General features: G+C 38.6%; 1 pseudogene; it reads right to left on the bottom strand.

Moving 5' to 3' along the window:
• The window catches only part of LOC114052173, a 44,138-nt pseudogene that overhangs the window by 25,987 nt on the left and 5,583 nt on the right, over window positions 1-12,568 (bottom strand).

The raw sequence follows: 12,568 nt of genomic DNA, 5'->3' as shown, positions 1-12,568 counted from the left end.
CGAGAGGGAGAGGCTGAGGTCCCCCACTAGTAGAGTTTTGCTGTCTGTTTCTTCCTTTAACTCACTTAACTTTACCTCTAAGAATCTGGATATGAATCCACTTGGTGCATATATGTTTAGTAATGATATTACTTTTTTGCATATAGAACCTTTTAGCAAGATGTAGTTTCCATCCTTATCTCTTTTGATTAGACCCTTTTTTGCTTTTTTTTGTTTGTTTGTTTTTTATCAGAATTGCTATCCCTGTTTTGTTTTGTTTTTTTACTTTAACTGAAGGATAATATATTCTGCTCCAGGCTGTTACCTTTACTCTGTGTGTACCTGTCTGTTTCTAATATGTTTCTTATAAACAACATATTGTAGGATTATGGTTTTTAATCCATTCTGCTATCTGCTTCCATTTTATGGGAGAGTACATCCCATTCACATTCACAGTTATGATTCCTACCTGTGTACTCCTCTCCTTCCTATTTTTTTTCCGGCTTACAATTTTTTGTCTCTTTTCACCATATCCCTCCTCACCATTGTTTTACTTCTGACTACTGCCTCTCTCAATCTGTCCTCCCTTGTATCAGCCCTCCCTCCATTTTATTTCTGCTTTCTCCTCTTACTTCTCTATAGGAAAAGATAAATTTCTAAACCCCACTGAGTGTGCATGTTATTCCTTCCTTGAGCCAAATCCAATGAGGTAAGGTTCAAAAAATGCTCACCTCCCCCCTTTCTTACCCTCTACTGTAGTAGGTCTTATGCACCTATTCATGTGATATAATTTATCCTGTTTTCCTCCCCCATTCCTTTTCTCTCAGTACAATCCTTTTTTCACCCCTTAATTTTTCTATATCTTCACATCAAAGTCAGCTTATACCCATACTCTCTACCTATGCATATTCCTTCTAACTTCCCTAATACAGATATAGTTCTCAAAAGTTAAAAGTATCATCTTTCCATGTAGGAATTTAAATGGTTTAATCATATTGAACAATGTGTTGTTTTTTTTTTCTTTCTTGATTACCTTTTTCTGCTTCTCTTAAATCTTGTATTTGAAGATCAAATTTTCTGTGTAGCTCTGGTCTTTTCATCAGGAAAGTTTGAAAGTCCCCTATTTCATTGAATTCCCATCTTTTTTCCCTCAAAGATTATGCTGTTTTGTTGGATGGTTTATTCTTGGTTGTGATCCAATATCCTTTCTTTTATAAAATATCACATTCCAAGCCCTTTAATCCTTTAATGTAGAAACTATTAAATACTGTGAAGTACCAAATGTGGCTCCTTAATAACTGAAATGTTTTTTCAAGATTTTTCAAGGTTTTCAAGTTTTTGCAGTATTTTCTTCTTGATCTAATAACACTAGAATTTGACTACAATATTCCTTGGCGTTTTCATTTTGGAATCTCTTTCAGGAGGTGATCAGTGGATTCTTTCAATAATTATTTTACCCTCTGATTCTGGGATATCAGGACAGTTTTCCTTGATAATTTCTTGAAAGATGCTGTCCATGTCCTGATTTTGATTATGGCTTTCAGGTAATCCAATGATTCTAACAGTGTCATCTTGGATCTATGTTTCAGGTCAGCTGTTTTTTCCAATGAGATACTTTACATTCTCTATTTTTCATATTTTGAATTTGTTTGATTGAGTCTTGATGTCTAACAGAGTCATTAGCTTCCACCTGCCCCATGCTAACTTTTAAGGAGTTGTTTTCCTCAGTTAGCTTTTCTACGACTTTTTTATTTGGCCAATTGTACATTTTAATGAGTTGTTTTCTTCAGTGAATTTTTGTATCTTCTTTTCATTTGGTCAATTCTATTTGTTGAGCAGTTGTCTTCTTTATCTAAACTTTTGACTCTTTTTTCATAATTCTCTTGCATCACTGTCAAGTCTTTTCCTGATTTTTCTTCAACCTCTCTTATATTATTTTTTTGGATTGCATATTTTTTAAATTAATTTATTTAGTTTTAGTTTTCAACATTCACTTTCACAAGATTTTGAGTTCCAAATTTTCTCCCCATCTTATCCCTCCCCCACACCAAGATGACATGCATTCTGAATACCACTTCTCCTAATATGTCCTCCCTTCTATCATCCCCCCCCCTTCTTTTACCCCCTTCCTTTTCTATTTTCCTGTGGGGCAGGATAGATTTCTATACCCCATTGTCTGTATATCTTATTTCACAGGTGCAAGTGAAAACAATTTTTAACTTTTGTTTTTAAAACTTTGGGTTCCAAATTTTCTCCCTCCCTCCCTCCCCATCCACCCTCATTGAGAAGGCGAACAAATCAATACAGGTTATATATGTGTAGTCCATTATTATTTTTAAACTCTTTTGTGAACTCTTCCATGTGTTCTTTCTGGGCTTAAGAGAACATCCTGTTTTTGGAGAGTTTTCTCCATGAGTGTTTTGACATTTTTGTCCTCTTCTCAGTTTGTGTCTTGGTCTTCTCTGTCACCATAATAACTTTCCATGGTTAGATATTTGGTTATTTTTTGCTCATCCTTTTAGGCCTTTTCCCTTTCTTTTAAATTTGAGCTCTACTCCCAGGGAGGAAGGGGCACTGTCTCAGGCTTCCCTCACTGTTTACCTGGTGGTGCCACTGATGTTGCCCTGAGGCCCATGGGGGATCCTCATTTCTGGTGCTGCACTGAAGGGGAGAAGTAGGGGGTGGCTGGTGCTGCCGGAGACTATAAGGGTCTGGCAGCTTACCTGGTGCAGAGCTTAGGTCCTAGTGGTGGTGTCTTGCATGTGCTGAAGCCAGTGGGGTGTTTCTGCTTTTTCCTGGGGATTACACTGAAGCTCATAGAGATCAGGCCTCTGGAGACTGCCTGTTTACCTTGGGCTATTCTGTTTTTTTTTTGTTTTGTTTTGTTTTGTTTTTTTGTTTTGTTTTGTTTTCAACATTTATTTCCACAAGATTTTGAGTTCCAAATTTTCACCCCATCTCACCCCTCCCCCCACCCCAAGATGGCATGCATTCTGAATACCCCTTCCTCTAGTCTGCTTTCCCTTCTATCTCCCCCCATTTTCTTATCCTCTTCACCTTCAATTTTCCTGTAGGGCAGGATGGATTTCTGTACCCCATTTCCTGTATTTCTTATTTCCCAGTTGCATGTAAAAACATTTTTAAACATGTATTTTTAAAATTTTGAGTTCCAAATTTTCTCCCTCCCTCCCTCCCCACCCACCCTCATTGATAAGGCAAGCAACTAAATATAGGTTATATATGTGCAGTTATGCAAAACTCTTCCATAGTAGACATGCTGTGAAAAACTAACTCTATTTTCCTTAATCCTATCCCACTCCCCCATTTATTCTAGTCTTTCCTTTGACTCTGACCCTCCTCAGAAGTACTTGCTTCTGATTACCCCCTTTCCCAGTCTGCCCTCCTCTCTATCATCCCCCTACTCTCCTGTCCCCTTCCCCTCCCCCATTTTCCTGTAGGGTAAGACAGATTTCCATACCCAATTGAATGAGTATGTTATTCCCTCCTTAAGTCAAATTCTATGAGAATAAGATTCACTCATTCCCTCTCACCTTCCTCCATTTCCCCTCCACTATAAGAGCCTTTCTTTTTCTGTTTTTTTTGTGAGATAATTTACCCTGTTCTACTTCTCCCTTTCTCCTTCTCCTAGTATAACCCTCTCTTACCCTTAATTTTATTTTCCAGATATGACCCCCTCATCTTCAACTTACCCTGTGCCCTCTATCTATCTATCTATCTATCTATCTATCTATCTATCTATCTATCTATCTATCTATCTATCTGTATCTATATATATGTACGTATAATTTTTCCCCTCCAACTACCCTAATACTGACAAAGGTCTCATGAGTTACAAATATCATCTTTCCATGCTGGAATATAAAGAGTTCAGCCATAATAAGTCTCCTATGATTTTCTCTTTCCTGTTTACCTCTTCATGTTCCACTTGAGTCTTGTACTGGAAAATCAAATTTTCTATTCAACTCTGGTCTTTTCATCAGGAATGCTTGAAAGTCCTCTGTTTCACTGAATGACCATTTTTTCCCCTGAAGGATTATACTCAGTTTTGTTGGGTGGGTGATTCTTGGTTGTAATCCTATCTCCTTCACCCTCCAGAATATTGTATTCCATGCCCTGCAGTCCCTTAATGTAGAAGCAGCTAAAACTTGTGTTGTCCTGATTGTGTTTCCACAATACTTGAATTATTTCTTTCTGGCTGCTTGTAATATTTTCTCCTTGACCTGGGAACTCCGGAATTTGGCTACAATATTCCTAGGAGTTTTCCTTTAGGGATCTCTTTCAGGAAGTAATCAGTGGATTCTTTCAGTTTCTATTTTGCCTTCTGGTTCTAAAATATCAGGGCAGTTTTCCTTGATAATTTCTTGAAAGATGATGTCTAGGCTCTTTTTGGATCATGGCTCTCAGATAGTCCAATAATTTTTAAATTCTCTCTCCTGGATCTATTTTCCAGGTCAGTTGTTTTTCCAATGAGATATTTCACATCATTTTTTAATTTTTCATTCTTTTGGATTTGTTTTATGGTGTCTTGATTTCTCATAAAGTCACTAGCTTCCAATTGCTCTATTCTAATTTTTAAGGAAGTATTTTCTTCAGTAATCTTTTGGACTTCCTTTTCCATTTGGCCAATTTTGTTTTTTAGGGCATTCTTCTCCTCATTGGCTTTTTGGACCTCTTTTGCCATTTGGGTTAGGCTATTTTTTAAGGTGTTATTTTCTTCAGTATTTTTTGGGTCTCCTTTAGCAAGCTGTTCACTTGTTTTTCATGATTTTCTTGCAAAACTCTCAGTTTTTCCTCTACTTCTCTTACTTGCTTCTCAAAATCCCTTTTGAGCTCTTCCAAGGCCTGGGACTGATTCATATTCTTCTTGGAGGCTTTGGATGTAGGAGCTTTGGCTTCATTGTCTTTTTCTGGTTGTATGTTTTGATCTCTTTTGTCACCAAAGTAAGATAATATACTCTGACTCTTTGCGCTGCTTACTCATGATCCCAGCCAATTACTTGAGTTTTAAACTCTTTGTTAAGGTAAAAGTCTGTTTCCAATGTGGAGAATGTACTGTCCCAAGCTTTAGGGGTTTGTCCAGCTGTTTTCAGAGATACTTCTAGGGACCTGAAAATTTTCAGTTCTTCCAAGGTGATATGATAAGGGGCACGGCGTTGTCTCTCCACTGCCACAACAAGCTTCACCACACCAGCACTCCTCCTCGCCCCAGGACTACCCCTCAGAACTGTGACCCAGATCCAAGCACTAGCAAAGGAAGAGATTCCTGCCTCCACACTGGCAAAGAGATCCCTGCCCCCTCTGATCAGTCACTTGATTCCCCCTCAGTCTGTGGGCCAGAGCTCAGGAAACAGCCATGGCCCCGGGGGCGGCTGAGACCTAGCTCCTTCTCTCACCAAAGTCACAGACTTTTCCCACTGACCTTCCAAGTTGTCTTTAGTGTTCATGCGTTGAGAAGTCTGGAAACCACCACAGCTGCCTGCAGTTCAGTCCTCTGAGGCCTGCTCCAGGGTCTTGCTGCCTGCCTGCCCAAACCAAACTGCGCCCCTCTCCCCACCCGGCGCGTTACACCTTTCCTATCAATCATCCAGGCTGCCTTTGGCCGGAAATTTGTTTCACTCTCTCTTCTTGTGGGTTCTGCTGCTTTATATTTTGTTTGGAGCCATTTTTTATAGGTATTTGGAGAGGTTTTGGGGGAGAGTTTGAGCAAGTCACTGCTTTCCCTCCACCATCTTGGCTCCGCCTACCTTGGGCTATTCTGTAGCACATGGAGGTCTGACCTCTGAAGGATGCCAGTTTCCCCAGGGCTATGCTGAAGCAGATGATGGTAGCTTAGAGCTGAGGTGCCTGATTAGGCACCCATAGGGCTAGTGACTGTTTGGCCAGGATTATTGCTCAAGCAGGTGGCAGTGACTGGGTGCTCTGCTTGCTGTTTGCTTACATATTTGTAGGTTGGCATCTACATATTTGCCCAGGGCTGTGCTAAAGCACATGCCTGATGCCTGTTTTCCCAGAGCTACACTGTAGTACACGGTGATTCCCACAGCTGGAGTCTGCGGCTTCCCCTGGCAAAGGGAAGGCACATGGGAGGGGTCCTGCTGGTGTTTATGAAAATTATGGAAAAAGTCAGGGGTAACAGTTGTTACCTCACCTGGGAATCACAGGTCTCATTATTATTCTCCAGATCACTGAGGGCACATGGCTCAAAAGGAAATTCCCACTGAATCAATGTCTAAATCTGCCAGAGAATATTGGTAACACTGACAACCACTAAGGCAGAATTTAGTGTAAAATATTCAGTTCCTAAGACTTGTTAATGGAACCCTTTATAAAAAGAGGGTCTAATTACTACTATACACTTCATTCTATAACACTAAAGGAAAGTTGCATTATGACTTATCTTTGGGAAATCTAAGATCTCACAAAAAATCATAAGATCCTACACCTTGAGTTGAAAGTCCAAATCTTTCATTTAATAGATGAGGAAACTGAGGCCTAAGGAGAATAATTGACTTGCCCAAAGTCACATATGTAATAAGCATCAGAACTGGCATTTGTACCAAAGTCTCCTGAGCCAAGAGCAAATGCTCTTTACACAGTGCAAAGAAAGTAAAGGGAAACTTATAGAAACTCACTTTATGATAAGAAAGATTTTCAAAGAAAGAAAGAGGTGCTGATCCCGGAATTCCCATGTCCTTAAAGAGCTTGTGTGTCCAGGTCCCATATCTATAAAGTGAAGGGAAAAATACAGAGACATTAGAATCAAGGCAAAGACCAAAGATACAAATGGCATAGTCCACTTGTCAGTAATCAGAAGGGGAGGAGCCATAAAGGTAACTCTGAGGGAAGCCTTTGTTCACTCAGATCCAGATGCCAACGGGGCACTTCCAGAAATATTTCATGGCTCTCACAAACATCCTTAGACATTACAACACCAGGTTGAGAGTCCTTGATGTCCCACCTGAGACTTAGTAAGGCCTGAGACAACACATTAGGTGTAGTCAGGTTTGACAAACCTCGAGTAAACCATTGCTGCTGGAATATGATGTCCCTCCATCTGGACTTATTTCATCATTACTAGAGCTTAACTCTACTGTGTAATGACTAAGACCAAGTCTCTGTTGCTAGACTTGACCCAGTCCAGGCTCAATACACCATATATACAGCCAAGGAAGCTCAGTACATGCACCTCAGACATGAAGGCCTTCTCTCCAGGACCCAACCAAGATGTGGTGCCTCAGACACTAGACCACTCATCTTTAGAACCAGAGCACCAGACACCACAATCATGTTTCCAATATCTTTCACTCAACTTAATGACCCATTCCAACACCAAAGACTTAGATACCACATCTCTTACTGTTAGGACCTTATATGCAGGAAGAGCTATTTATTCCTAACATCCCTCCCTCCTTGATACTAAAAAGAGAAATGTCTGTTGTGATGACTAGCGTATTCCTACTATTTACTCTTTCAATTGATACAGAGTTCTCTGATGACTAAGCAAAATATAGATATACTAGTTCTGGTGGAGGGCTCAGTATACTCCTTCTTCACTTCTTATTACTACTCCTAGACCCTTCCTATGGCACCACTTACCAACCTGTCCTCCTTTAAGTTTGACTCTTCCCAGATATATCTTACCCAATCCAATTCTGGAAGCAGTTATATACTGGATTATAGCTCTCTTTCCTCAAACGTTTCAGATGCTGGCTCACTCTTACTCTGCAATCTGACTCTACCATTATGCTAGGTGATATCAATGTTAAGTTACTCCTCTAAACTCCCTGACCTCCCTATTCCTTAACCTCAACTTCTATGTCTTATTCCTGCATTTCCCATCAGTCACTTAGAAGAATAATAGTAACCGTGATTTCATTATCACCTCAAATATTCCACTTTTATGGTCAAAGATGCTAAAATTGCTCTGTCTGACCACATCTTATGATTTCCTTTCTCACAACATCTTATGTTTCATAATCTTATTATTCATCTTTACCTTGAACTCTTGTCCCTGAACCACCACCATTTAGTACCCTCTTGGGCTCTGACTTTGCTTTTTTTGGTAAAAATCATAATTTTATATTAGCAAGCATTGGTTCAACCTCCCTACATCCTCTTCACACACACACACACAGACACATACACACACACACACAGTGAAAAGAAAAAGGAAAACAAAATCTAACAAATAAACAGTCCTGAAAAACACACCCCCACATTGTCCATACCTAAAAATGTATGTCTCCCTTATCATAATTAGTCCATCACCTCTGTCAGGAGATGGAGAGCATTCTAAATTATTAATCATTTGGACTCATGGTTAATTATTATGAGGCTCAGAGTTCCTAGGATTTTAAATTTTCACCATTTTTAAAAATATTAGAATGTTAATTATTCTTTTGGTTCTGGTCATTTTTGCTTTCCATTCAGTTCAAAGTGAGACTCAAATCATATCCTTCTACCATCCTTCCTCATTTCTTTGAATTTCTAATTCAATTCTACTTGAATTTCTACTTTGAATTCTACTCCAATATTGGGTTATGTCTCCTCCATTCCTCTTCTTTTCTTCTCCAGTATATTCTTTCTCTCCTCTCTTTCCTTTCTCCTTTAAGATCATTAAAACATTACAAAAGTCACTTCCAAGGCCTCAATCTTATCTGACCCTTCTATGACTTCATCTACCACTATAGTTCTTAGCAGATATTGCATTCTATCTCTTACTCAATTGGAATGCAAACACTTCATCCCAAAGATTTTATTCTTTTCCAGTTGCTCACCTTACTATCTCTTTACACTCAAATTTGTAGTTTAAAGTTTCTACTTTATTCTGGTCTTTTCATCAAGAATACTTGAAAGTTCTGTATTTCATCATCAGTCCCTTTTCCTGCATTATAATTAAACTCAGTTTTACTGGGTAAGTTATTCTTAGTTTTAAGTGCATGTCTTTTATTTTGGGAAACACCGTTTACCACACTCTCGTCTCCTCTTTAATGTAAGCTGTTAAATCTTGCAAGGTCCTGTCTTTGGCTACAAATAATTTAAATTCTTTCTTTCTCAGTATTTGCAATAGTTGCTTTGCTTTAGAACCTTCGTATATTGGTTCTGACATTCCTAGAGGTTTTCACTTAGACATCTCTTTCCAGAACTGTGGCAAATCCTTTCAATTTTTACTTTGCCCTCTAGTTAAATGACATCTGAGAATTTTTCTCTTCTCATTTCCTGAAACATGATTTCTGAGCTCTTTTTTTCTGGTTATTGCTTTCAAGTAGACATTTGATTCTTAAAAGATTTCTCCTTGCTACTGTTTTCAGGAGCCAAGACGGTGGAGTAAAAAGGTAGTTGCTCTCACCCTCCCCTATCAACCTCTGAAAGCCCAGAAAATATCACCCCAGGAAAAACCTTGGAATAGGTGAACCAGAAGAAAGACAGGGAGCAGCAATGCAGCAGCCCAGGTAACTTGAGGGACTAACAGGAAAGGCCCCTCTTGCTCTGGGGGAAGGAGAGCAGTAGGAAAGAGGAGGCATCCCAGCAAGCTAGCAGAAAGCCCCACTTTAGCACACCAGGAGGAGATCCTGAAACCCAGGTGGTGGAGCAAGCAAACACCAAAACCTGGACCTCCAAATGCCTCAGTGAGGACAGGGGAACCTGTGAAAACCAGTTCAGAAAACCACCAGGTGCCTCCGCATTCTGCAGCAAACAGGTCTCCCAGTGCCTCAGCAAAAATAAGGGAAGTAGCACTACAAAAGGCCCCAGGCAGATAGACACCCTGCAACATCCATCTTAAAGGAGCTGAAAAAAGCAAAAGGAAAGGAAAAGCAGGCAACCTAGAGTTGTCCAAGAGTTTCAGCCTTGCTGATACCAGCCCAACACCAGGTAAGCTGCCAGAACCTTACAGCCTCTAATTGCCAACATAAGAGGCCCCAGCACACAAAGCCAGTGACCAAGACCTAGGCTCTCAACACAAGAAGCTTGGGTCAGTGCCCTCTGCTCCCCAGTAGGAGAGCTCAATATCTTTAAAGGCCAGGCAACAAGGAAATACCATGAGCAAAAAGAAATGTGCCACATATTCATATTATGAGAAGAGGGAAGATCAAGGCAGAAATTCTGAAGAGGACAACATTGTCAACAAACTAACATCTGCAACCTCAAAAGGGAATATGAACTGTTCTGAAGCCCAAAAAGCCTTCTTAGAAGAGCTCAAGAAGGATTTTAAAAGTCAAATGAGAGAGGTAGAAAAGTCCTTAAAAATACAATTGGCCAAATGAGAAAAGAGGTACAAAATCTAATAGAAGAAAATAATTTGTTAAAAATTAGAATCAGGCAAATAGAAGCTAATGGCCCTATGAGAGAGCAAGAATCAGTCAAACAGGAAGAAAAAAATGGAAAAAAAAAGATGAAAACATAAAATACCTCATTGGTAAAACAAATGACCCAGAAAATTGATCAAGAAGAGACAATTTAAAAACTATTGGTCTATCTGAAAATCACAATAAAAAAAAGAGTCTGGACAGTATCTTTCAAGAAATCATAAAGGAAAACTGCCCTGAGGTCCTAGAACCAGAAGGTAAAATAGCCAAAGAAAGAATCCACTGCTCACCTCCTGAAAGAGATACCAAATTGAAAACTTCAAGAAATATAGTAGCCAAATTCCAAAATTACCAGATCAAAGAGAAAATACTGCAAGCAGCCAGAAAGAAACAATTTAAATATCATGAAACCACAGTCAGGATCACACAGGACCTTGCAGCTTCTACATTAAAAAACTGTAGGGCATGGAACATGATATTCCATAAGGCAAAGGAGCTTGGATTACAACCAAGGATCAACTACCCAGAGAAAATGAGCATAACTTTTCAGGGGAGAAGATGGATACTCAATGAAATAGGGGACTTCCAAACCTTCCTGATAAAAAGACCAGAGCTCAATAGAAAATTTGATATTCAGTACAAGACTCAAGAGAGAAATAAAAAGGTAAATGGGACAGGAAGACATAATATGTTGTTAATAAGGGCAAACTGTTTACATCACTACAAGGGAAGATGACTCTTGTAACTCTTGAGAACCATATTGTTATTACACCGTGTTAAAGGAGTATACATAAAGGGGGTGGATATCATTTCTAAAATATATAGAGAATTAAGTCAAATCTATAAGAATTCAAGTCATTCCCCAATTGATAAATGGTCAAAAGGATATGAAAAAACAGTTCTCAGATGAAGAAATTAAAGCTATCTCTAGTGATGAAAAAAATGCTCTAAATCACTATGATTAGAGAAATGCAAATCAAAACAATTCTGAGGTACCACATCACACCTATCAGATTGGCCAACATGACAAAACAAGAAAATGATAAATGTTGGAGAAGATGTGGGAAAATTGGAACACTAATGCATTGTTGGTGGAGTTGTGAAATTATCCAACTATTTTGGAAAGCAATTTGCAACTATGCCCAAAGGGCTATAAAAATGTGCATACCCTTTGACCCAGCAATAGCACTTCTAGGGCTGTATCCCAAAGAGATCATACAAATGGGAAAAGGATCCACATGTACAAAAATATTCATAACAGCTCTTTTTGCTGGGGCAAAGAATTGGAAATTGAGAGGATGCCCATCAATTGGGGAATGGCTGAACAAGTTGTGGTATATGAATGTAATGGAATACTATTGTGCAATAAGTAATGATGAGCAGGCTGACTTCAGGAAAACCTGGAAAGACTTGTATGGTCTGATGCTGAGTGAAGTGAGCAGAACCAGGAGAACGTTGTACACAATAACAGTCATGTTGTGTGATGACTAATATTGATGAACTTAACCCTTCCCAGCAATACAAAGATCTAAGACATCTCCAAAGGCCTCATGATGGAAAATGCTGTCCACATCCAAAGGAAGAACTATGGAATTTGAATGCCAATTGAAACATACTATTTGCTATTTTTTTTCTCTTCTGTTGAGTTTTGTTTCCTCTTTCTGGTGGTTCCTCCTATTGGTTCTAATTCTTACTTACAACATCACTAATGTGAAAATATGTTTAACAGGAATGTTTATGTATAACCTATATTAGATTATGCACTGTCTTGGGGAGGGTGGCAGGGATAAAGGGGGAGAAAAATTTTGAACTCAAAAGCATATGAAAATGATTGTTGATAAATCAAAAAAAAGAAAAAAGAAAAAAGATTTCTCCTTGATCTGTTATCCAAATCAGTTTTTCATGTGAGAGAATTTATATTATCTTTTATTTTTCAATCTTTTGACTTTTTGTTTTAATATTTCTTCTTATCTCATAGAATTATTATTTTCTGTTTGATCCATTTTAATTTTTAAGGTTTTGTACCCTTTATGACAAATAATTAATTCTCTTTCCTAAGAAGTGTGTCCTCCACACTTCTCATTTCTTTTCCATTTCTTTTCTCTGTCAGGCTCAATTAATTTATAACACCATTTTAATTTAAACTTTTTAGCTCTTTCATTGTTTATTCTAGGGATTATAATTGTTGACTTGTAGTTTTCTTCAAGGTTTTCTTAGATAGATAGATAGATAGATAGATAGATAGATAGATAGATAGATAG

The sequence above is a fragment of the Vombatus ursinus genome, unplaced genomic scaffold (genome assembly GCF_900497805.2).
Source record: "Vombatus ursinus unplaced genomic scaffold, bare-nosed wombat genome assembly UNPS02014807.1, whole genome shotgun sequence".
Lineage (NCBI taxonomy): Eukaryota > Metazoa > Chordata > Mammalia > Diprotodontia > Vombatidae > Vombatus > Vombatus ursinus.
Note: the sequence above shows the minus strand (reverse complement) of the source record. Positions and strands in the feature narration are given on the sequence as shown.